The sequence below is a fragment of the Meriones unguiculatus genome, assembly GCF_030254825.1.
Source record: "Meriones unguiculatus strain TT.TT164.6M chromosome 13 unlocalized genomic scaffold, Bangor_MerUng_6.1 Chr13_unordered_Scaffold_39, whole genome shotgun sequence".
Classification (NCBI taxonomy): domain Eukaryota; kingdom Metazoa; phylum Chordata; class Mammalia; order Rodentia; family Muridae; genus Meriones; species Meriones unguiculatus.
In genome coordinates this window covers 4134377-4161242 of record NW_026843648.1, presented here as the reverse complement: position 1 = coordinate 4161242, position 26866 = coordinate 4134377, and the positions used below count along the sequence as shown (strand labels likewise).

The 26866-nt window shown below is 35.8% G+C and overlaps 1 pseudogene; it reads left to right on the top strand.

Annotated features, from left to right (window-relative positions):
* Positions 1–24397, top strand: part of LOC132651050 (single-stranded DNA-binding protein, mitochondrial-like) — a 30909-nt pseudogene extending 6512 nt beyond the window's left edge.
* The last annotated feature ends 2469 nt before the right edge of the window (positions 24398–26866 follow it).

Below are 26866 nucleotides of genomic sequence, written 5' to 3'. Positions count from 1 at the left end.
TCAAAAGTCAATTCCCCTTCCCCAATCATGTAATGCCAAAGCATGTAAGTTCCTGCTTGCAGTTTTGCCCCATAAAAACCATGCTTCCCTAGATCTCAGGGCTACATTCCTCTCCTGTGTCCACAGGAAGTTTATGTCCCATATCCAAACATGTATACAATTTTAAAAACCTCATGTATTTACAGCAGAGTGTATCCCTGGTCTTTTGGGGTTCCCGTACTGGACATAACAGTTTCACTCTGAGTAAGACCATTATTAATTTATAAATATCTCCCAACAACAATAAACACTTGTAGCCACAGAAAACAACCAAAAACCTACCCATTCCCCCTTAAAAAAAATAGGACATCATTATCAGTGATTTCTTCTAGCTGACATTTTGGACATGCAGAAATACTGCTGGGGACCCAAAGAAAAATGAAAACATGTTTAATTAAGCAAGCAATATTTGTGGTCCAGTCTTTGAATGTTGAGAAAATAATAAGAGTTAATAAAAGTCCTGTTTAGAACAGTCTAAAATGCTGGACCAATTAAGATTTGTAGCTTTCTTCAAAGCTCTCTTGGGAACAGGTCATGATGAGAAACACCAATTGAAGCAGTTGAGGCAGAAACAAGCAGAATTATGGAACATGCAAGATTCTGAAACAGATGTGTTAATGTCTCAGCATGCTGGAAGGAGGATTCTGTCAGGTTTGGTCCAGCATCTCCAGTATTCACTCCTTTTGTTCTGCAAACATATAATTTCTCACAAGCATTACACAGTTCTAAAATTATAAATGTAAGAGATGTTCAGTATGAAATTAAACTGTAAAGCAATTTTATCAATGCCAATTAAAAGAATGGCATAATAAATATTGAGGCTATTATAGCCAAGGAATTGTTGGCCATGCACTGCTGAAATTCCGCTAGAGACATTTTTTATGTCTCAGTCAGTTGTAGAGTTGTTCCCATGTGAAGGGATTATCAATTTATATTACCTGTTCTGTTTGGTCTTCTTGATTTCTCTCTTCTTGTGTGTGGCCAAGGTCTTCAGGTGATCTTCCTCTGTGATATCTGATTTTATTAGTTTTGAAGGAACCCATAATTTCTCTTCTCCTGTGTGAACATATGCAAAACCTCTTCCCCAGTGTGTAACACATTCCCTACTGTCCATTTTGAAATTGGGATATCTTTGAAATATATAGGCTGAAATAATTCAGCAGTTTTTTTTCTATAACCAAGTGTCGTGCATCTGTTTTTTGTTTTTCATTAACATTTAAGAAGTTTAAGGTCAATAAAGCATTATGTAATCTATCTCTGTGGTGTTTTAATACCCCTCCCTGATTGTTAAGCATGTCCCTTAAAGTATGATTCTATTTTTCAATGACTGCTTGACCAGCAGGATTGTGAGTTATACCTGTTACATGTTTTATCTTATAATATGTAAAAAAAATCTTTTCACTTTATTAGAGACATATGCTGTAGCATTATCAGTCTTAATCTGTGTAGGCATAACCATAACTTCCATCACTTCTAATAAATGTGTAATAACTGAATCAGCCTTCTCAGAACTTATGGCTTTTGCTCATTGGAACCCTGAATATGTGTCTATAGTATAGTGCACATATTTCAGTTTACCAAACTCTATAAAATAAAACACGTGATTTGCCAAATTTCATTTCTTTGGTTAACATTAGGGTTACTTCCTACAGGTAGTGGAGTTTAGTTATATAAAGAACAAGTGGGACATTTTTGCACAATTTCTTTGGCTTGTTGCCAAGTGATAGAAAACTCTCTTTTTAAGCCTTTGCTGTTAACATGGTGTTTTTTTAAATGAAATTCTGAGGCCTCTAATATTCTTCCTGTCAATAGTTGATCAATTTCAACATTGTCTTGTGCTAGAGGGCCTGGTGGACCCATATCAAATCTGATCTATGTTATATCAATGGATTATTTCTATTTCTGATTACTCATTGTAACTGAAGAAAGAGTGAAGTTAAGTCCAAATTATCCTGAATTAGATCAGAAGTTTCTATATGTAGAACAAATCTTTCTGAATATTGAGAGTCAGTGACTATATTAAGAGATTCTTGAAAATTTGATAACACCAAGAGAATTGCATATAATTCTGATTTTTGAACTGAATCATAAGGACCCCCCCACCACTTTACTCAGATTTTCTGACTTACAACCTGCCCTTTTTGATTTATTGGCATCCGTATAAAATGTGGGAGCTCCAAAATTTGGAGTTCCTTTTATTATACGAGGGAGAATCCAATTGTTTCTTTTTATAAACTGAAGTGACTTGATTTTTGGGTACCTTTTGCTGATTTCTCCCAAAAACTCACAACAAGCTCTTTGCCAATATCTCTACCCATAACGATACAATCTCAGCATTGGTACAGGGCACCAGAATTTCAGCTGGATCTGTTCCAGCCAACTGATGAAGTCTCATTTTTCCTTTTAGGATCAATTCAGGAACTTTTCTATATAGGTTTTAAATTTTTCATTTTGTTTGTGTGCCAAAAATATCAATTTTAAGACACAGTTGACCTTCTGCATAAGAATTCCCGCGGGAGAATGAGTGGAAAGCAAGATAACCAAAATACAGGTCCTATTTGGATCAATATGGTCAATATATGCATCTTGTAATTTCCTTTCTACCAGAGCCAATTCACTTTCATCTTCAATTGATAATGTTCTTGGACTTTTAAAGTCCTTATCATCCTGTAAGTTTTGAAATAAGTTATTTAGCTCTTGAGTAGCTAAACCAAATGTAGGCTAGAGCCAGTTAATATCTCACAGCAAGTTTTGAAAATCATTGAGAGTTTTTAATTGGGTTCTTCTAATTTGTACTTTTTGTGGTGGAGTTTTCTGTAGACCTATTTTGTACCCTAGGTAATTAATAGAATCTCCTCTTTGTACTTTTTCGGGAGCAATCTCTAAACCCCAACAAGACAAAGTTCTATTTATTTCATCAAAAATATTTTCTAATGTTTTTCTATCTGAATCAGCTAATAAGATATCATCCATATAGTAAATTATGGATTGAGGAAACTGCTTATGAATTATCTCTAACAGCTGTTGTACAAAATATTGGCACAAAGTAGGACTGTTCAACATCCCCTGTGGTAAGACCCTCGAGTGATATCTCTTTATTGGACAGCTTCTATTAAAAGTGGGTGCTGAGAAAGCAAACCTTTCCCTATCATGTTCATGTAAAGAAATTGTGAAAAAGCAATCCTTTAAATCAATCACTATAATAAGCCATTGTTTAGGTAAGATGGAAGGCAATGGGATTCCGGATTGTAATGACCCCATTGCCGGAATAATTTTGTTAATGGCTCTGAGATCTGTTAACATCCTCCATTTGTCAGATTTCTTTTTTATGACAAATACCGGAGAATTACAAGGGCTGTTGGACTCCTCTATATGTTGAGCCTCCAGTTCTTCCAGGACTAGCTGTTTTAATGCCAGTAATTTTTCTTTACTCATAGACCATTGTTCAATCCAAATAGGTTGGTCAACCAACCACCTTGGTAAGGTGGTGGGGGTTTTATTAGCAGTGGCTTCCCAACATGAAGTTGAAAAGAATGCTTGTATCTGGTTTATGGACAGGCTGGGCAGCCTGTATCTTTTTTGATGGCATTTTAAAATAATTTTAACTTCTTTATCAGGAGTATTACCTGTTTTGCCTCTGAAACTGGGGGTTGTTAATCTGGGTCTCCCATTGTTGTAACAGATCTCTTTCCCATAAGTTTATGGCTATCTCAGCCACATATGGCCTTAATTTTCCTATTTGACCTTCTGGTCCTATACATTTAAGCCACCTGACTTATTGTTTCACTTTAGATAAAGTTCCAACTCTTTGGAATTGGATATCGACCTCTTGAATTGGCTAATTTGGGGGTCAAAATTTAGGAGTGATAATTGCGACATCAGCCCCAGTATCCACCATTCCTTCAATTTCAATATTATTTAAAATTATCTTTAACTTTGGCCTATGATCATTTATAGAGGTTTGCCAGTATATTTGGTTTTTTCCCTTCCTGTTTTTTTTTTTTTTTGTTTTGTTTTGTTTTGTTTTGTTTTGTTTTGTTTTGTTTGATTTATCTATAAAACTTACCCTGGCCTCACTGTTGAAGTTTTTAATGTTTATTCCCAGGGCAGTGGCATTTAACTTTCTTGTGGAAGAGTATCCCTGTCCTGTATTGAGGCCTGAGAAAGGTCCCCTCAGGCATTTTTGATAAAGGATTACCCTATTTCTCTGTGCTCTACATTCACTAATCTGATGTCAACCCTTGCCACATCTTCTGCATATTCTAAAAAGTACAGACTCCCTTTTGAATTATTATTTTTTTTTTTTTTGGTAACTCCGTTTGCCCATCAAAATTAAGACATTTCCCAATGTCTTTAGGGATAGCTTCTCTTATCAAGGCCAAATTGGGTGATTGAGGTCTGTTGTCAATTGTATTTATAACCCATTTGTCTTTTTGTGCACACCTTGCTTTGAATGGCCGTATTACCTCTTTGCATTCAAAATCTTTGCATTTTCAAAGGCTTTTCTAGCTAGTTGATCTGATATGCTTGTACCACCAGCTGAGGTCAATCTTTGCAAAACGTTAATGAATGGTTCACGTGGAGCTTGTATGACCTGAGAGAATGGCTCAATCCTTTTCCCTGATTCCTCAACCTTGTCCCAGGTATTTAAGGCTGCTAGGTGACATAATGCTAAGGTTTCTTCATTATATACAGCTTGTATCTCTGTGTCAGCCTATTGGCCATCACCAAGCAACTGTTCCTTAGAAACACCAACAGCCCTGGCTCTATTTTTGTATGCTATCTCTCTAGCCTCTTCTCTTCATCATGATAGTGATTGTAAATATGGGTCAGGTTCTTTTATTGCCTTTGACATATCCTCCCAGTCCTTTGGGATTCCTCTACTGATTGACCAGAAAGTCAGCATTTGTTTTACAAATGGTGAATGCATTCCAAAATTGGTGACACTTTCTTTAAATTTTCTTTGGTCTGGCACTTCCACAGGGTGCCATTCAGTCTCATGGTAATCCTGTGGGTGATCATCATTTGCTGGTCTCTGTTGTACACCGACTGGATAAGCTAACGTTTGGTTTCTAACCACCTTTGTTTGGCTTTCTTTATTATTATCTTTTGCCTCTGCCTGAGTATGTTCTTTACTTAGTATTCTAAACTCTTTTTCTTAAGTCTGTACCCATATTTCATACCTATCTCTCTGTTGTTTGTTTTGTTCAATAATCTCTTCAATCTCTTGTTTTATGCCTCCCTTCTAACTTTTAATTTTTCTTTGTAGTGTTCTAATTGTTTGTGTTTTCCAGTATCTTTTCTAAATCCTCTGCCCTCATTTCCTGTTGTTTATCATGTTCTATAAGTTTTTGTGTCTCTTCTTTTATGTCCTGTTTCCAACCTTCATTTTTTTCTTCACATTGTTCTACATGTTCTTTGTGTTGTTCCAGTATCTTTTCTAATGCCTTTGCCTTTGAGAAGACATAAAAGGCTAAATCAATTATTAAAGTTAAATTGAGGAATATGAATGTAACCATAGTCATAATTTCTAAACTTTCCTTTATTTCTGTCTTAAAACCATAGAAGAGATTATCTGCCAAGCTCAAAGAAGTCTGTATTAATGTTTCTCTCATCCTGTTAGAATATAGTGGCAGCCAGTTTTGTTCAGTCTCAGTTCTGCCCAAAGTAGGCTGTCTTTTGCTCTGAGGCATGTTTAAGAGTCTCTCTTAAAGAGCCAGTAATTTATCTGGGAGTTTTTAGGTTTAAAGTTTGGGTTGTATCGCTGAGAGCTTATTCCTCTCCCCCACCAAATTATATTAAAGTAGGATTGAAAGTGTGTGGATACTAGATTAGTTGGATACCATTTGTTGTAGATTATTAATATTTACTATTGATAAATCTTTTAGTTAAGCAGTGGTTATTCCTAAACAGCTGTATAACCAAATCACCACACAGAGACTAGGATTTATTTAATTAACCTAGAGCACAATGCTAGCCAAAATTTCTCCATTCTAAACCTCCAAGTCTGCAGAGTTTCCTATGATTCAGATTCACCCATCATACTTGCTTTTTGTGATATTTTAGTTCCAGTTAATTTCTGCATGCGGTGCCAAGCCCTCTCCTGCAGATTCTCCTAGTCTCCTCTCCTGTCTCCTTCCTCTTCCTCCCACTCTGGACCAGAATGTCTCACCTTATCCTCTCCATTACTCAGTATTGGGGCTGGTTGTTTTGATTGACGATATAAAGAACAAATGGTGGCATGTTTATGCAAACTTGAGACAGGTGATGCTTATAAAAAGCATCACAATGCAGTATCTGGATTTAAACCAGACAACGGAGCAGAGAAACCAGCTTTTGAATGAACAAGGGTAAATTGTATACATTCCAACAAAAGAATATTATAACAATATAATATCTTGTATCATATTAAAACAACATGGTCTAAAACTAGACCTCAATAATAACAAAAAATAGTAAATAGCCTGCATATGCATGGAAACTGAACTCTAATCAATCACAGCTGGATTATGAAGAAATAAACTAATTAGACTTTCTAGAATTTAACAAAAATGAAGGCTCAACTCACCCAAACTAATGAGACATAATGAAAGTAATTCTAATAGGAAAGTTCATAGAACTAAGTGACTTCATAAAGAAATCTGAAGCATCTTAAATCAACATAACAGCACACTTGAAAGACCTAGTCAAAAGGAAGCAGACATACACAAGAGGAGTATATGGCTAGAAATAATCAAACTTAGGGCAGAAATCAATAAATTAGAAACAAAGAAAGCAATTCAAAAAATAAACAAAAGCAAGAGCTTGTTCTTGGAGAAAATGACAAAGATAGAGAAACCTTTAGCATAACTAACTAAAACACAGGGGGACACTATACAAATCAGCAAAATCAGAAAATAAAAGGAGGTATAATTACAGACACTGAGGAAATTAAAAAATCATTAGGTTTTACCTTAAAAGTCTATATGCCACAAAATTTGAAAATCTAAATGAAATGGAATATTTTCTTGCTAGATTCGACTTATCAAAGTTGAATCTGGATCAGGTAACTAAATTAATAGACCTATATGCCCTAATGAAATAGAAGCAATCATCAAATTCTCCCTGCCAAACAAAGCCCAGAGCCTGATGGTTTCAGCGCAGAATTTTACTAGACCTTCAAAGAAGAGGTAACACCAATACTCTTCAAACTATTTCACAAAACAGAAAAATAAGGAACATTACCAAACTCATTCTATGAGGCCACATTCACCTTGATACCTAAACCTCACAAAGGCTAACTAAAAGGCAGGGATACACTAAAAAAAGATAATTTCAAACCAATCTCTCTTATGAATATTGAAACAAAAATACTCAATAAAATACTCGCAAAATGAATCCAAGTAAACATCAAATATCTCACCTATCCTGACCAAGTAGGCTTCATTCTAGGCATGCAGGGGAGGTACAATCTACAGAAATCCATCAGTGTAATCCACGACTTAAACAAACTGAGAAACAAAAACCACAAAATCATCTCAATAGATGCTGAAAGGCATTTAATAAAATCCAAGTTCCATTAATATTTAAAGTTTTGGAGATATCAGAGATAAAAGGCACATGCCTAAACACAGCAAAGATAATATACAACAAGCCTATAGCAAACTAAATGGAAAGCAATTTAAATCAATCCCACTGAAATCAGAGACAAGTCAACTTTGCTCACTCTCTCCTTTCTCTTCAACATAGTACTGGAAGTTCTAGCTAGAGCAGTAAAACAACTAAAGGAAATCAAGGGGATACAAAGCAGAAGGGAAAAAGTCAAAGTATCACTGTTCACAAATGATATGACAGTATACATGAGTGACCCTAAAAATTCTACCAGAGAAGTACTACAGCTGATAAACACCTTCAGCAAAGTGGCTGTATACAAAGATGCTAAAAAATATCTGAAGCCCTCTTGTATAGAAAAGACAAGAGGGCTGAGAAAGAAATTAGGGAAAAAAACAACCTTGCAATAGCTACAAATAGCATAAAGTGCACTGGTGTGACTAACCAAGCAAGTGCAAAATCTGTATAAAAAACTTCAAGTCTTTGAAGAAAGAAATTGAAGAAGATATCATAAGATGGAATGATCTCCCATACTCATTGACCAGTAAGAAAAAACAGCAAAATGGCCATTCTACCAAAAGAAATGTAGAGATTCAATGCAATTCCCATCAAAATACCAACACAATTCTTTACAGACCTTGAAATAACAATTCTCAACATTACATAAAAAACACAAAAAATCCAGAATAGTTAAAAGAATTCAGTACAATAAAAAACTTCTGGAGGTATCTCCATCTTGGATCTCAAGCTGTACTACAGAAAAACAGTAAAAACGGTGTGGTACTGGCATAGAAACATACTGGTGGATCTGTGGAATTGAATCAAAGACCCAGAAATAAACCCACACACCTACAATGCCTGATTTTTGACAAAGAAGCCAAAACCATTCAATGGAAAAAAGAACATCTTCAACCAATGGTGCTTGTCTAACTGGATGTCCACACATACAAATAGATCCATACTTATCACCCTGCACAAAAGTAAATTCCTTGTGGATCAGATACCTCAACATAAAACTAACATTCTTAATCTGTTATTAAAAAAAATGAGGAAGAGGCTTGAACATATTTGCACAGGAGACAACTTCTTGAACAGAACACCAGCAGCACAGGCTCAAAGATCAACAATCAATAAATGGGATCTCATGAAACTGAAAATCTTCCCTAAAGCAAAGGACACTGTGAGCAGAACAAAAGGATGGCTTACAGACTGGGAAAGGATCTTCACCAACTCTACATCTGACAGAAGGCTAATATCCAGAATATATAAATAACCCAACAAATCAAATAATCCAATTTAAAATATGATTCAAGGCTAAACAGAAATTCTCAACAGAGAAATATTGAATGGTGTAGAAACACTTAAAATGCTCAACATCCTTAAAAATCTGAGAAGTGAAAATCAAAACGACTCTGAGACTCCACTTCTCACCCAACAGAATGACTAAGAGAAAAAACTCAAGGGACAACTCATGCTGGAGAAGATGTGCAGAAAGGAGAACCCTCCTCCATTGCTGGTGAAAATCTAAACTTGTACAGCTGCTTCGGAAATCAGTCTGGTGCTTTTTCAGAAAACTGGGAATACTGCTACCCCAAGACTCAGCTAAAAAACTCCTAGGCATATATCAGAAAGATGCTCAACCATACAACAAGGGCATTTGCTCAACTATGACAATAACAGCTTTATTCATAATAGCCAGAATCTGGAATCAAACTAGATGTCCCTCAATGGGGGAATGGATACAGAAATTGTGGTACATTTACACAAGGAAATACTACTCAGATATTAAAAACAAGAAAATCATGAAATTTGCAGGCAAATGGATGGAACTAAAAAAAATCACCCTGAGTGATGTATCTCAGAAGCAGAAATACATGTATGGTATATATTCATTTACAAGTGATTATTACCCATACAATATAGATTGGACATACTAAAATCTACAGACCTTAAAAACCTAAAGTACAAGGAGAAACAGAGAAACATAGGGAAGATGCTTAATTCTCATTCAGAAAAGAAAACAGGATAGACGCCAGAACGCATAGAAGAGAGAGAACAGGGTAGGAGCCTTTCACAGATGAACACTAAGTCACTCCACTCAAGAGGTGATTGAAGCAGATACAGAGACCCACAGCAAAATTTTGTATAGAGCACAAAATGTCTTATTGAAGAAGTGGGAGATAGAAGGACCTAAAGGGGACAGGAGTCACACAAGGAGACCGACAAACAAAAAAAAATCTGGGTCCTGGGGCCCTGCATAGACTCATGCATCAACCAAAGAGCATGAGAGGAATTAGACCCCCTGCTCAGATGTAGCACATAGACAGCTCAGTGTCCATATGGGATTCCTAGTAAGGGGAGAAGAGACAGTCTCTGAACTTGGCTGCCTGCTTCTTGATCACTTCTCCCTGGTGGGACCACCTAGTCAACCTACAGATGAATAGGATACAGGGAGTCTTAAAGGAACCTGATAGGATAGGGTCTGATAGGACCTTCCCTATCAGAGGACTACAGGAGAAGGATAGGAGAGAAGTAGGGAGGGATGCTGGGACCTAGAGGAGAAGAGAGAGGCAGCTAAAATTGGGATACAAAGTGAATAAATTGTAAAAATTAATGATAAACAAGGGTGACAGAATAAAGCATAAATAAGACACAATTGACTGAGAAAAACACAAAAAAATACATCTTTAATCATAGATCTAGCTAGGAAAAAAAAACCTTAGGCAACCATTACCTCAAATGACAAATAATGTATGTTTAGTGTCCTTCTTGGTACTATAGTAAAAGAGAATGTGATAGGATGCACACAGTATCATTGGAAATCTTTCTTCATGCACTGAACATGGAGTGACTTGTAGGAGTTGAGATGTTGATTTACTTTCTCGCCACAGATCAGCAGGAGTGTATCCCTTGCTGAATTCAAGAGTACCCAAACCTTGAGAGAAACAAGTGCCTGCCCATGGCAGTGACCTTCCTGTCATTTGAGGATCCTCTGGGTTTGGTCCTGGCCTGCATGGCTTTGTGTTTATCTGTCAGCACAGCTATAGTTTTGGGGATCTTTCTCAAGCACCATGACTCACCCATCATTAAGTCCAATAACCAGACTATAATAAAATACCTTAGTGTCTTCAAATGAAATTATTTACCCCTACTTTTAGTAAGTTTATATAAAATGTATTTCTAACCGTAACTAAATGAGCCCTTCATTTAAACAATGTTATATAGATACACTCTATTTCAGAATAGAAACCACTTCTGAAAAAACATTTTAGTAAGTTATACATGTTACTTTTTAATTCATGGACATATAAGTATTCAAATTTTAATTACATAATCGTAATTGTGATAAATAATACAGGTACTATATTTTTTCCCTTAGTATTTTATTTTTCTGGAGGAAACAGGAATTAGGCTGACAGTTGACATCTTCTGTTGGACAGGCAAAAACCTGGACCTCTGGCAAAGGGTGCTTGCAAAATTGTATATCCACAGTGGAAATCAGTGTGCAGAATTCTCAAAATGATGAAAATAAATCTACCATATGAACCACTTATAACTTTCCTTGACATATGCACAATGGACTCAACATACTCCTTCAAAAATATTTTCTCAACCATGCTCATTGCTATTCTGTTCACAATAGGTACAAAATGGGAACACCTAAATATCCTTCAACTGATATAGATAAGTGAAATGGTATGCACATAAGTAGATAGAAATATAAATGACAATATTGATTTAGGTAACTAAAATCCAGAAAACAGATATCACATGTCCTATCTACTCTGAAGCATGTAACTCTAGATCTTCAGTTGTGAGTAGTCACCCTACTGTGAAAGAAAAGAAAGATTGTCATGAAAGACTGGGGACCAGCCCCAGCAGTTGATAGTTTCCAGAGAAAAGGGAAGGATAAGGCAGGGCAGAAATGAGTCAGAAATGGTTGTCCAAAGAAACTTAGAGTCTTGACTGACTGGCAGTCATAGTACCTCTTTATTTAGACAGATTTCAATAATAAAAGATGGATTCACATTGTTCTAAAACATAGATGATATCCTTTTTGTCCCCAGACGTGTGTTTTAACTGTCTCTTGGTCATAAATTTAGTCAGCATTGATAAACCTTATATTTTACTATCATTTTTCTTCATCAGTCCCATAACCTGACAGTTTTGAGGATCTGGAGGCATATTTGCCACAGCCTGAAAGCCCATTCTCAGGTTGGAAGCATTCTCAGATTCAATGGCAATAAATAAAAAATCTTTAAGCAGCCTTGGACATATTGCTTTGTCCTGAGAAGTATATTATCAAATTTTAATGGACAACCTCAAGAAAAACAATTTAGGCCAAAGCAGCAACAGTTATTATTCAATTCCTGGCATAAATCAATGTCTATACCTCATATCTTTGTAGAATTTATTTATGTGCTAAATCTAAGTATTTTTTTCATTATTTTGGTCATACAACACTACAGTGATACTGTGAAAGCTGATATTTCTAGGAAAAGGAGGTCATAATACCTCACTTTTAAAATCATTTTTACAAAACATTCTTTGTCCATCATTATAGATCCTAGTTTAAGGTGATGATATCTCCAGACATTCATTTACAGCTCCATATAGTCATGGGGGGCATATCATATGTAACTCCTAATCTCATATGCAAAGTAATCACCTGAGGATACAGCAGTATGAGGTATTTATTCTCCAATGATATCAACTCTCCTAGCACTACAAACTTTGTTTGCCTTTTTAAGAGTATGTTGTTCTGATTATTTTCTTCTTGAGGAAGCATAGGGGTAGATTTTTCAAGACTGTCTTGGAGCTGAAGTCTCATAAGGAGTTCTCTGCCATTTTTATGTGAGTTACAACTTCCACAAGGAAGACATTCATGTAGGGCCAGATAATTGATATTTCTGAGAGGGGCAGTATGCTCAGAATTTTTCTGGGGAAGCTTAGAAGCAGTACCACAGAGTGAAGGCATAAATGATTCATTAAAAATTTTCTCATTGCTCCAATGTCCCCAGGTCATACATGTACTGAAAGCCCTCTAAGCATGTAGCAAGTGGAGATCAAGACAAAGCCTGGAAGATAGCATGAAGGCTACTATAACATGCAGCTCAGCTGTGCTGGATCTTTGTCAAATAGCTGTGCTGACTTCATGGCTTTAACTGTATATGAACTTTGGTGAGGTTTTAATCCATTTGGAGGTGACGTTGAGTGAAAATAAGCACCTATTTCTATGTTTCTACATATAGACATCTAGTTTGGTCAGCACCATTTATGAAGATTTTATCTGTTTTTCCAATGTGTATTTCTTGCATTGCAGTGTGTATTTCTATTTTTTTTGTTATAGTACTAGTGCATTTACATAATCAAATATTACTCAGACATTTAAAAAATCAAATCATGAAACATGAAGGTAAATGCAGATTTGCAGGTAACTGAGAGTGAGAGAACCTAGACCCAAAAAGAGAAATAGGGTATGTATTTGCTTTACATATGTATTAGTTGCAAGATGTATAATATGCAAGCAACTGAATATAATACCACAGGGATACATACAGATTAAGAACTGGAGGTTAGGGCAGGCAGAGATTTCTCCATAGGAAAGGGAAATAAAATACTTGGAACAAATGGAAAGTGGGCTAAAAAGATAGAATTGAAGGGGATTGGGAAAGGAAGAGGGCAATGAAAAGGTAACATGAGAAAAGACAGGTAAAATTAAGGGTCATTGGAAACCTAATGCAATAGAAACGTTCTAAATCATATTTATAAAAAGAGTCAATATAAATGAAATCACCACACAAGAAGAAAGTCCCAAATGGAAATTTCTTGACACTAAGTAAAGCATCCAGTACTGGTAATATTTAACTGAGGTACTGGTTAAAGTAGTGTGATTGTAATGCCAAAACAATACAGGCTTTTGCCAAGACTATAGGATGCTCTTCAGAAATTGACTACAATGCCCTCTTGCTGGAGACAACACTTACACTTACCTGGAACATAGATAAATAGAGCTTGTGCTTACATAGAACCTTCACACTTACATTCTAGCAACTTTGATATGTGATGTACTTTGCAACTACAAGAGGAGAAATATAAACACTAACCCAGATACCAAATTTTTGAACTATAACAATGCTCTACCTGTAAGACATATTAGTGCAAGAGTTGTAGGAGTAAATACCAATCTATAGTTTGACTTAAGGCCCACTTCACATGATGGAATCCACACCTAACACTGGTTTTTTGATCAAGAAAAGGAAATTACACAGCCCATGGTTGTGGGGGAAAAACAAATAGTACATTCTACTGAAAGTAATAAATGACCATTGACACCATTCTGCTATACTCATAGACCAGTATCTTGTTCAGCCATCATCAAAAAAGTATCATCCTGCATCTGATGGAGACAATTTCAGAGACCCATAGAGAAAATAGACAGTCAGTGAAAGACCTCAGAATATGCCCTTCAGGCTCTTCAGTAATTCAGCCAGAAGAGTGTAAGAGCCAGAAAAGAAAGAGGATATCAAAGAACAAAGCAGTATAAATTAAGAGGACTGAAGAATAGATAAACTGTGAGAGACTGAGGCACCATGCACAAGGCCTTTAGAGTTCTGCCCTAGCCCTATCTCTAATTGATAAATGTTTGCAAATGAAAATGTAGTTTTCTCCAAGGGACACTCATTTTATCCAAGGGACTACTCTTAATTGTATTTTTAAGAGTACATTCCAATAGGCAGATGCCCAAAAATTTCCCTCACTGACAAGTTTGGATTCTCATGTCCTGGAATTCTGGCATTCATTTAAAATGTTTTTATCATAGTTCTCATTTTAATTTGCTGAAGATTTTTTTCTATTTTTAAAGCTACATGTCCTCTGTGTGTATACCATTGTTTCAAGTTTAATATTTTGTGAGATTCCTGCATGTTTGAGCAAGTCTACATCATTTCCCAACTTGGGCTCTTTTTCTTTTTTTTTCCTACTTGGATGTGTTTGTTTTTGTCTTTTTGCTATTTTATTTTCTTATTATACATTATAGCTCTCCTTGTTTAATATGAGGGTGAATTTAGACAGAATAGAAGAGGAGATGGGAAAGAGTTGCCAGGATTAGAGGAACAGAAAACTTTAATCCGGATAAATATATAAGTAAAATGACTATTTTTAAAAGAAGAAAAGGAGGAGGAGAAGGAGAAGGAGGAGGATGAAGAGAAAGAAAAAAAGAAGGAGGAGTTGGAGAAAGAAGAGAAGCAGGAGGAGGAGAAGGATGAAAAGATGAAGATGAAGAAGAAGAAGAAAGAAGAAGAAGAAGAAGAAGAAGAAGAAGAACAAGAAGAAGAAGAACAAGAAGAAGAAGAAGAAGAAGAAGAAGACAAGTGTGTCAAAAGAAAGGTTAAATAGCTATGCACAAAAGATCCAGAAAATCTAAAAAGTGCAAAAAAGTAATTTATGAATAATAAAAATAGAAAAAAAAGACAAAACTCAGATCAAAAATTCTAGAAAATATTTTCAGGAAAATAATAGAAGAATGTATCCTTAACCTAATGAAGAAGGGGTAGCCTATAAAAGTACAAAAAGTATATAGAACAACAATTAAAGTGTACCAGAAAAGAAATTGTGCTCAGCACATAAAATTAAAACATTAAATGTGAAGAAAAGTATATTAAACAAAGAAGGGATATTAAAAGATGCAAGTTGAAAATACTAACTTGCATATAAATTCAGGCTCTTTAGAATAACTCCTGATCGCTCAAGAGAGAAAGAATGAATAATCCCAAGCATCAAATCAGGAGGCAAAAACCTCACACCATAACTACAAAATAAAGGGAAATAATAAACATTGCTCATTGAAATCTCTCAACTTGGATGTTCAATTCTCCAATAGAAAGTCAGGAACTAACAGAATGGACTAGACAACAATGTCCATTTTTCTGCTGCATCTACTGAACACTCTTTATCATCCAGGTTGGACAGCATCTCTGTTTAAAAGGATGGAAGGAGACAGTAGAAGAAAGTGGACCAAAAAAGAAGTTTAGGGGAACTTTATTTTATAAAGTTCACACAAACAAATACTAAAATTCTTGAGTCAATTTAAAAGAGAGTATGTACTGTACACACTGAATGAGGATATGCAACAGATGACTTGGACTGGTCCAGCACACATCTACACTCATGTTTACTGAAGCAAAGCTTACCGTATGCTAAGAGAGAATGGACTTGATTGTCCTGAATCACATGAGTGCAAAATATATTATTCAAATTTTATTCATGGAAAACATGTACTTTTGTTTTTTGAGATTTTTAATATAATCACATTATTTCTTATTTCTCTGTCCTACCTACAAAATCTCTCATATATCCCTCTTTTGGCTCTTTCAATTTCAAGTCTTGGGTTGCCAATAACTGCTATTACATGTATCGTGTGTGTGTGTGTGTGTGTATATGCAAGAGTGAGAGAGAACATTTAACATTTCAAGAAAGGCAATCATTTTACTTTGAAATTGTGGATGAACTCAAAATGTATCAAGTTATGACCTGAGCTAGACACAGAAATGAAACATTGTCTGACTTATAACTGGGTTATAAGCACTCAGTGCTCTGAAATAAGAACTGAATAGTCAGTATTAGAGCCTGAACATCAGGGTGTAGTGGCATGACTTGTCAAAGAACACATTTCAGTGACAAGAGGAATAATATAAAGAAATACTTTGGGGTGCATGCATAAGAGCTATTAATAATAGCTTACATTGTTTACTTGAGAAATATTCTCTGTATATTTTTTTAAATCTCAATAACCAAAATGTTATAATTACTGTGTAAGAGATATTAATTTATTTATATATTATTTACTCTTCCATCAATTTTCCTTCCATTTTCACCCTCCTGAGTTTTGAGTAATCATTCTTTGCTCTTTTGAAAATTCAAGCCACTTTTTCATAAACTATTTTTACACACTTAACATACCAAAATTTGATTTGTACAATATTTTACAATATTACAATACTAGGAATATATGACAAACCACTGAATTTTATTAAGGGTATTTATTATATATAGTATCACAGGAAAAAGGAAAATGAGTAGAGATGAAATACTATTCTTTCTAGTTGTTTTTAAGAGACAGTTGCCTGAGTCCATCCATCTCATGAAAAAAACACTCATTTTTTTCTTTTTTATTGATTATTACAATTTATTCACCTTGTTTTCTGGCTGTAAGCCCCTCCTTCATCTTCCACCAGTTACAACCTACCTCCCTCTTCTACCCCTATGCCCCTCTCCTAGTCCACTGATAGGGAAAATCCTCCTTCCCTACTATCTTATCCTAGTCTATCTTATCAAGTCTTACCAAGAATGGCAGCACTTTCTTCCTCTGTGGCCTGGCAAGTCTGCATCTTCCAGGAGTAGCTGATCAAGGAGCCTTCCACTGAATTCATTTCAGAGACAGCCCCTGTCACCCTTAATAGGGAACTCACATGGAAACTGAGATACTTATGAGCTACATCTGAGCAGGGATTCTAGGTGTTCTTCATTCATGTTCCTTGGTTGGAACAGGACCCCCCAGGCCCATATTTTTGGGCTCAATTGGCCTCCTTGTGGAGGGCCTCTCACATCCAGGTCTTTCTACCTCCTAAATATTCCATATAAATCCATGCTTTCTGCACAAAATTTGGCTATGAGTTTAACCATCTTCTTCAATACCCTGCTATGTAGATTCTTTCAGAGGCCCTCTGTGGTAGTTCCTGCCCTGTTCCCTATCTTCCCCCATTACCGATGTCTACCCATTTGCCCTTCTGAATGAGGATTAAGCATCTTCCTTAGGGTTCTTCCTGTTGTTTAGATCCTTTAGGACTCTAGCTTTTAGTATTTTTAATCCTGTATTATATGGCTAATATCCACATATAAGTGAGTATATACCATGAGTGTCTTTCTGCTTCTGGATACCTCACTCAGAGTGATCTTTTCTAGTTGCATCCACTTGCCTGCTGATTTCCTTGTTTTTAATTGCTGAATAGTATTGCATTGTATAAATGTGCCACAATTTCTGTGTTTATTTCTCGGTTTGGGGACATCTAAGTTGTTTCCAGATTCTGGCTATTGTCAATAAAGTTGTTATGAGTATAGTTGAGCAAATGTCCTTGTTGTATGGTTGATAATCTTCTGAATATATGCCCATGGTTGGTATAACTGAATATTCTAGTAGCACTATTCATAATTTTCTGAGAAAGCACCAGATTGATTTCCAAAGTGCTTGTACAAGTGTATATTCCCACCATTAATGGAGGAGGGTTCCCTTTTCTCCAAATCGAGTCCAACTTGTTTTGCAGATGGTGTGGGAGTACACATGAATGACCCTAAAAATTCAACCAGGGAACTCCTACAGCTGATCAACACTTTCAGCAAAATGACTGTATACAAAATTAAATTAAAAAATCTGAAGCCCTCCTGTATATAAAAGACAAATGGGCTCAGAAAGAAATTAGGGAAACAAAACCCCTTCACAAAAGCCACACATAATATAAAGTACCTTGGTGTGACTCTAATCAAGCAAGTGAATGATTTGTATGGAAAAAAGAACTTCAAGGAAGATATCAGAAGATCTCCCATTCTCTGGGATTGGTATGATTCACATAGTAAAAATTGCCACTCTACCACAAGAAATCTAAAGAGTCAATGCAATTCCAATCAAAATACCAGCACAACTCATTGCAGACCTTGAAAGAACAATTCTCAGTTTCATATGGAAAAAAAAAAAAAAAACAACAACCCAGAATTGATTTTAAAAAATGCCTGTACAATAAAAGATTTTCTGGAGGTATCTTCATCTGAGATCTCAAGTAGTACTATAGTGAAACAGTAATAAAAATGGCATTGTACTGGCACCTGTACTTTAAATCTTAAAGGGGTGTGCATCTACTCATTAATCATTTTTATTAAATCATATCAAGAAGCTGAGGGGAAAAACAAATATACAGGAATCAACTGCTGTCTCAGTTTTAGACCCAGTTTGAGGGAGTCCAGACAGCCAATGCTACCTTGGGCTATTGTTTCGGCTCATCAACCTTAAATCATCCCTGGCTTTTTTTAACGGTGTACTTTTCTTAACTTTAAATTGTTCTTTAAGATATTTTACATCAGAGCCATTAGCAAAAACATCTTCCCTGACCTTGTTAAACAATCTATTTTACCAAATTGTTTCTAAGTATAATGGTCATTGCTAACAATCTACATCTATGGCTCCTTTCAAGGGCAGTGGTTAATTCATTAATCTGCTCCAGTAAACAGGTGGAAAGAGATCAAATATTGTTAATTTTAAATGCCAATGATATCGCCCAGTGATGGGCTAGAAGCCTCTTTAGAGTTTTCATACAACTCATGTTATGAGGAATATGGGCATCATAAGGGCAACAAGCAGAGATATGCTACATAAGAGCACAAAGTCCTCAGGACAAGCAGTTCTAGGGATTATGCTTCTCCAAGACAAACTCCTCGTGACTATGCTAACAGGGGAGCCACATTCCATGAGTTCTACAGCCCTTTTGCTATTGCTACTGAATGGCTCTTGACAGGACCGGGTAGCCAAAATAGTTTGCCTATATATGGGTGAAGGGGAAGTGAGGTTAGCTCAGGCCCTGGGAAGGAGAATTCAGGGTATTGCATGGGCTATACTAGCCTGGAGGACCAGACAACATCGAAGAACTGAAGGATTGCTGGGAGAAAATGTCAGGTAGGTTTGATTTGATATGTTAACTAGGAACCTCTGCCATTAGTTCCAGGTTTGAATCCTACTGCTATGGTAACATAAAGTTCAGAGAGAGAGAAGCATGGTCTCCATTGGATAATGATTATCAAGTGAGCCCACAGGGAAGAAAGGTGACAAAGACAAAGATTATGTTTTTCTTTTCTTTCTATATATCTTCTTTCTTCTCTTTGAGGAAGGGCAGTAACCCAAACTAGACTCAAAATTTTGCTATTTTGCTCTTTTGTTTTTTTTTAGTATTTTTTTATTTTATTAATTGTTTTTATTAATAAAATAAAAATTTTATTTTTCACAATTTATTCATTATGTATGATGGTTGAAGGTCACTCCTTCAACTCCTACTGCTCCTACCCTCACTTCATCTTCCCCCATCCCCTTTCCCTAGCCTACTCAAAAGGGAAGTAACTCTCCTCTGCCATCCACCCATACCTTATTGGAAAAGTGCTCAGCTACTAAAAGCAGAGAAATAAAATTTCTGCTATTATTTCTTTTCCATCGGCCACTATACTCACCTTAAAAGATTTCATACCATGAAGCTTTCCTGCAACCTTGCCATGAAAGAAACACTAGGTATAACTCATTTTAAATAGTCCAGCCCCCAATATAGTGTTTAATTTACCATCTCACATGCAGAAACATGTGAAATTGAAATGCTATAACCTCTGAAACATATTATCACAAGCATTTCAGAGAACATGATTCTCTTGCTGCCTAGAAGGCTGTTTTCAACCAACCCAGAAAGGCATGAGGGGCAGAAGATGAGGTATAAAGCTTGGAAAGCCTACAAGCATAACAGTGATGAGCCACACTGGGAATCACCTCAGAAAGTAAGTTCAACTTTAATTCCAGAAAACAAGCTTATACCCCTTGGGGAGTGCCTGGGATGCTCCAAGCATAGGTGTAGATAATTGTTTAATACTAGGCAATTCAAGGGTACTCGATTTGCATTAAACAGCACATTCCTATCATATGAACAAGAACAAGAACAAATAATTAAATTTTCTGATATTTGAAGGGAGGAGTGATCGGGTATCTGTGTCAAAGGCCATCTAACAAATTTGATTGGTGGTGTCTATGTCTAAAGACACTCTCCAGAAAAACTCACCCTTGACATGGTTACACATCTAGGCCAGAAGCAGGGTCATACATGGAAAAGAAAGCCTCCTCCCTCATATCTCAAAATTCAGTGTTGGTTGTGATGTTTTTCAATAGTACCGCTGGAACAATAGGTATGTGTACACAAAGAAACTTCTACAGGCTACCACTGTTTTCATACTCTCAGAGAACTTCCTGGCTGGTGTTAGTTCACCATTCCCTACATATTCATCCACTGGACTAAAAGTTTCTTGTGTAATGTGAGGCAATTGAAAACAGTAAATGTTGAGAATCAGGATTATCAATAAGTCTTCCATAAACACCTTATTATATAATACTGTTGCATGTAATTGATATTCAATATTCATTGTATTCTTTTTATAAATAAGTTTATTTACTTTAAATACCAATCGTAGTCCCCCTCCCTTCTCTCCCCCAGTACTACCCTCCATTCCTATTCTCCCTATTCCCGTTCCCCTTTAGAAAAGGGAGGTCATTTCCATTGAGCTAGTTTTACAGTTCTGTTGGATCTCAGTGGACCAAAGTACACAGAGGCCTTTCCACATTGCTTATACTCACAGAAATCCTCTCCAGTAAGGATACTTTTATGATAATGATGACTCTAGATTTGTGCAAGGCCTCACCATTTTAACACATTCGTAAGTTTTTCCTCCATTATGAATCCTTTCATGATGATGAAGATTATACAAATGTGGAATGGTTTCACCATGTTAAAAACACTCACAGGCTTTCTGTCCATTAGGATTTCTTTCATGAGTGTGGAGATTATTCTGAAGTGCAAAAGTTTATTCACATTGGTTACAGTCATACAGCTTCTTTCCAGTATGTGTTTTTTGATTTATTAGAAGTTATGTGCAAAGGCTTTGCCACATAGTTATATTTATATGGTTTCCCTCCACAATGTGTTGTTGTCTTAGGAGATGAATATTACATACAAAGGCTTTATCACACTAATTACCCTCACCAGGCTTCTCTCCACTGTGTGTCTTTTCTTGTTTGTGGATACTACTCGGCTGTGCAAAGGCTTTATCATATTGGGCATATTCATAAGGTTTCTTCCTAATATGTGTTCTCTTATGGCTTATGAGATGACTTTTTTGTGCAAAGGCTGTACTGCACTGGTTACATTCATAAGGTTTCTCTCCAGTGTGTGTTCTTTTATGGATTAAGAGATGAGTGTTTTCTGCAAAGGCTTTACCACACTGGTTACATTCATAAGGTTTCTCTCCAGTGTGTGTTCTTTTATGGCTTAAGAGAGTACTGTTTCGTGTAAAGGCTTTACCACACTCGATACATTCATAAGGTTTCTCTCCAGTATGTGTTCTTCTATGGCTTATGAGATGACTCTTTTGTGCAAAGACTTTACCACATTGATTACATTTGTAAAGCTTCTCTCCAGTGTGTGTTCCTTTATGCCGTATGAGATCAGTGGTATTGGAGAAAGCTTTACCACATAGAGTGCATTTAGTAGGTTTCTCTCCAGTACAACTGCTTGCATGCCTGCAGAGATAATTACCACATGTGAAAGATTTACCACAGTCAGTGCTTTACACTAATAAATATATTTATCTTTATTAATTAATTTCATAATTTGGTCATAATTTCATAAAAATGGTAAAGGAGAATCAAATTTTAAAGTTTTATCATGTTATTTACATTAATGATTTTTCCCTTCATTATGGGTATTTTCAAAGATCCCTGTGATGGTAAGAGCATTTGTTCCATGGTTCACTTTCATAGCATCATTTTTCTATAAGAGTATTTTTTTATATTTATATAGAGAGAGATTATTGTAAGAATACAGAGATTTACCACAGCAATCCCATTCGCATTGTTTTTACTGTATGAATGACACTTCCTTTGCAAAGTGAGACAAGAGAAGCAGAAGAAGTTCCAAATTCCTAGTATTCATAGGTATTTTCAGCAGTATTAGTTTGCTGATGAATTCTCATTTAAGTTGCAAAACCAATTAACAGTAACCATTTATTGCATTCAGAAATTCTACTCAAAGTGGGGACTACTACAAAAGTAATTGTTCTTGGAGAAAGACAGCTACACTGCTTCTTTCAATATCCCTCTACTCATGTGCCTTACAAACATTGTGACATATGCTATACCTATTTAAATTACAAGAATAATAAAGGATTCCCTCATTGAATTAACACAGTTTGTTTTTTGTTCATCATAGACATGTCATATAGGGATTAAGGTTTCTCCACAACAATATTCTTGACTCTCATAAGCTGCTCCTTTCACTAAACTTTCCAATGTTACTGCATGAATATGAGTAACAGTGGTTGTTATTAGGAAGTTTTGGACACATACTGATCACCTATTCAATATGTATACCTCTTACAATATCTGAGTAGATAAAATGAGACTAAACAGATTGGCAGTTCAACTCAGTAGTTGTAATGTCTATATGATTTAAATGGTATTTTCTGTTACAACATTATTTAATTTTCTTCTATCTTAGGGAATGCCTTGCAAACACAAATCAGATACCTGACATTAAGGTAAATGGAACTGTGGGAATTTAATGATCATCAGCACACTTAAAGAAGTGCTGTTTTTACACTGTTGCTTTTCTTCAAAACCTCCAGGACACAGCCAGGTATGGTACATGCCTTTAATCCCTGCATTCGTGGAGGCAGAAACAGGCAGATATGTGTGATTTCAAGGTCAGGCTGTTCCACCAAGCAAGTCTAAGACAAGCCACGGCTACAAAAAAAAATTCTTCCAAAAACAAAAAATAAAAAGCAGCCAACAAACAAAAACAAAAATAAAAACAAACACTTCCAGGACACATTAAAATTTCTTAACACTCGTGTCTGTATCAGCATGCATATAAATTTACCTTCTGTTACTTGTAGAACTTTGAAAATGTTCTTCAATATTATGGTGTTCCCATTTGTAACCTAAAATATAGTACCAGAAATATATATTATTGGAAATATCATATTATTATTAAGGAAAAACTTAAATCACTACATTCTGTGACCCTTAGTACTATGCCTGATTAAATCACCTCATTCCTCCTCATTCTCAATTGGAATTGCAGAAGAGGATCAACAACAAAGTAAGAGTTGTCTCCTTATTTTAAAAGTGAAAGAAAATTCACAGTCTTACCTATTTCAGTGAGGTTTTTGCATGTCTCTAGCATCACATCTTTGTAGAGTTGCTTCTGGGAAGATTCCAGCAAAGCCCACTCTTCTTGGCTGAATTTCACATGCACATCATTGAATGTCACTGAATTCTAAAATATAATTGTACAATATACAATTGTACAACAGAAACATTGGCAACAATATAAATTTATACTTCTTTGGAAATATAACCATATAATTCTAGTGCTTCTTCCATATATTTTCTGACACAGAAGTGCTAATGTTAGACAGTTGGGTGCTGTGCATTGGGTGAAGGAGGGGAGAAGAAAAAGCCTAAAGGTTAGATTGTAAGAAAAACCAAAGGTGTGCTTTGAAGAACTGTGTTACAGGAGTTTCATCACTTTGTAAGACAGGAATCTAAAGTAGTGAGCAGTTGGGTTCTTGAGCGATCTATGAATCCTGGTCAGTTCCTTGATCAAGTCAGTCAGGACTCTGTCATGAGACAGGTGGAAGGAAAAGGAATCACAATATTTTATCTAGCAACAAATGAGATGTGGTAATCAGGGGACACAGAATAAATGGATAACCTCAGTCAAAACACAACATGGCACTGAATATCATCTTTTTACCATGCTTCAGGGAAGTGGCATATCAATATGTGAAAAGGGAGATTCATATATTTGTGGAAGGGAAAGTGGACTACAGTAAATACATGAATAAAAATAATGTGAGGTGTCAAACAACAACAATCATAGCTGATAAGATCATATTTGTGAATGACCAGACAAAAGAAAAGATATAGACCACATTATTCTTTTTTGATAATTGTTTTATATATTCTCCTTTCCAAATCATGTATAGTCTATAGTTGAAGAATAAAGATTAAAGCTTTTATATTAAAAAAAGAATTGCTAATGTTATCAATAATCATTCTCAGAAGAAAATTGAATAACTGTCATATCTGAACTTTTTGAATAGGATATAGCCTTGGAATAGACATGCCAATTAATGTGGACAAAGACAAACAGAGAGAAGAGAGTGAAATAGAAAGAGAAAGATAGAGACAGAGACACAGAGAGAAATGAACAATGAACAGTACTGAGTACATATCAGAGAAATTTATGAACATTTATTAACTACAAAAATGATGAACAAGCTGGGTATATTCAGTTATGCCTCTAATTCCATCACTCAGGAGGCAGAGGCAGGTGAATTTCATTGAGTTGGATGCCAGCATGATCTATGCAAAGCGTTTCAGGACATCCAGACCTATATTGTAAGTCAGAGTCTTCCTTAAATGTCAATCAAACAAATATAATAGGTAGAAAAAACTCAGAGGTCTTTACTGAAGCTCCTACAAAGAATTATACATTCAACTCAATTCTGTATTAATCTTCCAGAAACCAGCAGTGCCACAGCTTAAACTGTAACATTAATAAGATCTTACTAAAAGGGAAAGCATGTTTAAACAGGTAAAAATTGAAAGAGAAAAATATTAGCAATGTAAATTCTGGTCATAAATAAGCAACATAAGGTGGGAGAGATGGCTCAGCAGTGAAGAATTCTTGCTGCTTTTGCAAATAATTGGGATCAATTGTCAGTGTTTACATGAATCCCACTACTATCCATTGTTCTAGGTTCATGAGTTCTGAGGTGATCTTCTGACTATGAGGAGCAGGGACACAAGAGGTGCATAGTCATGCATACAAGCAAAATACTCATATTCAGTAAAAATTAAAAAAAAACAGATCCCAGATGGCAGAGTTGATTGCACACTGTGTCTGATCAGCAGGGTAGCAGAGACTGCACAGTGACCAACAGTTGGAACAGTAGGCCACAAAACACCACTGACTGTGTTTCCCAGGTGAAAGGAAACCCAACGGTGAGGGAAAATTGGTTCCAACCTCAGATCACTGAGCTAAACCCTGGAAAAAGTTCCTGGGATGTTGAAGCAGGAATGTGGGTTTTCAAGCAAATGGACACAAGAAACAAGCAGGAATAGCAATTCTAATATCTAATAAAACAAACATTCAACCAAAATTAATTGAAAGGGATGAGGAAGGATACTTCAAACTCAAAAAAAGGAAAATTCCACCAAGATGGTGTCTCAATTCTGGGCAACTATGCCTCAAATTCAAGAGTACCCACATTTGTAAAAGAAACATTAATTAAGTTCAAAGAACATTTCAGTCTCCACACATTAATAGTGAGAGACCACAACAACTCAATATCATCAAGTGACAGAGCAGTGAAACAGAACCTAAAATGAGATATAATGACACTAATGGATGCCATGAATTAAATGGACCTGCCAGATATCTAGAGAAATGTTCACCCAAACAGAAAAGAATATATCTTCTTTTCAGCACCTTACGGACCCTTCTCTAAAAATGACCATACAGTAGTCACAAACCAGGCCTCAACAGATACAAGATTGAAGTAATATCTTGCATCCTATCATACCATGATGGACTAAAGGTGGATCTTGACAATAACAGAAATAGCAAAAAGCCTACACATACGTGGAAACTGAACAACTCCCTACTCAATGAAATCTGGGTCAGGGAAGAAATAAAGAACTTCCTATAGTTCAATGAAAATGAAGGCACATCATACCCAAACTTATGAGATGCAATGAAAGCAGTCTTAAGAAGAGATTTAATAGCACTAAGTACCTTCATAAGCTATTGGAGACTTCCCATACAAGCAACTTAATGGCACATCTGAATACTCTATGAAAAAGAAGCAGACACACCCAACAGGAGCAGACTACTAGATAACCAAACTCAGGGCTGATATCAATTAATTAGGAACAAAGAGAACAATTCAAATAATCAACAAAACCAGGAGCTATTTCTTTGAGAAAATAAAAAAACAGACAAATTCTTAGCCAAACTAAGAAAATGGCAGAGAGACACTATCCAAATCAACCAAGTCTGATAAAAAGAGAGAGATAACAGACACTGAGAAAATCCAAAGAACCATTAGCTCTTATGTCAAAAGCCTATATGCCACAAAATTTGAAAATCAAAATGAAATATACAATTTTTTTATTGATTCCACTTACCAAAGTTGAATCAAAATCAGGTAAAGAAATTTAATAGTCTTACATCCCCTCAGTGAATAGAAGCAAACATCAAAAGACTCCCAACCAAGGGACAAATGATTTCAGAGCAGAATTCTATCAGAGCTTCAAAGAAGAGAGAATAGCAATATTCTTCAAACTATTTTATATAATATAAATGGAAGCATCATAACC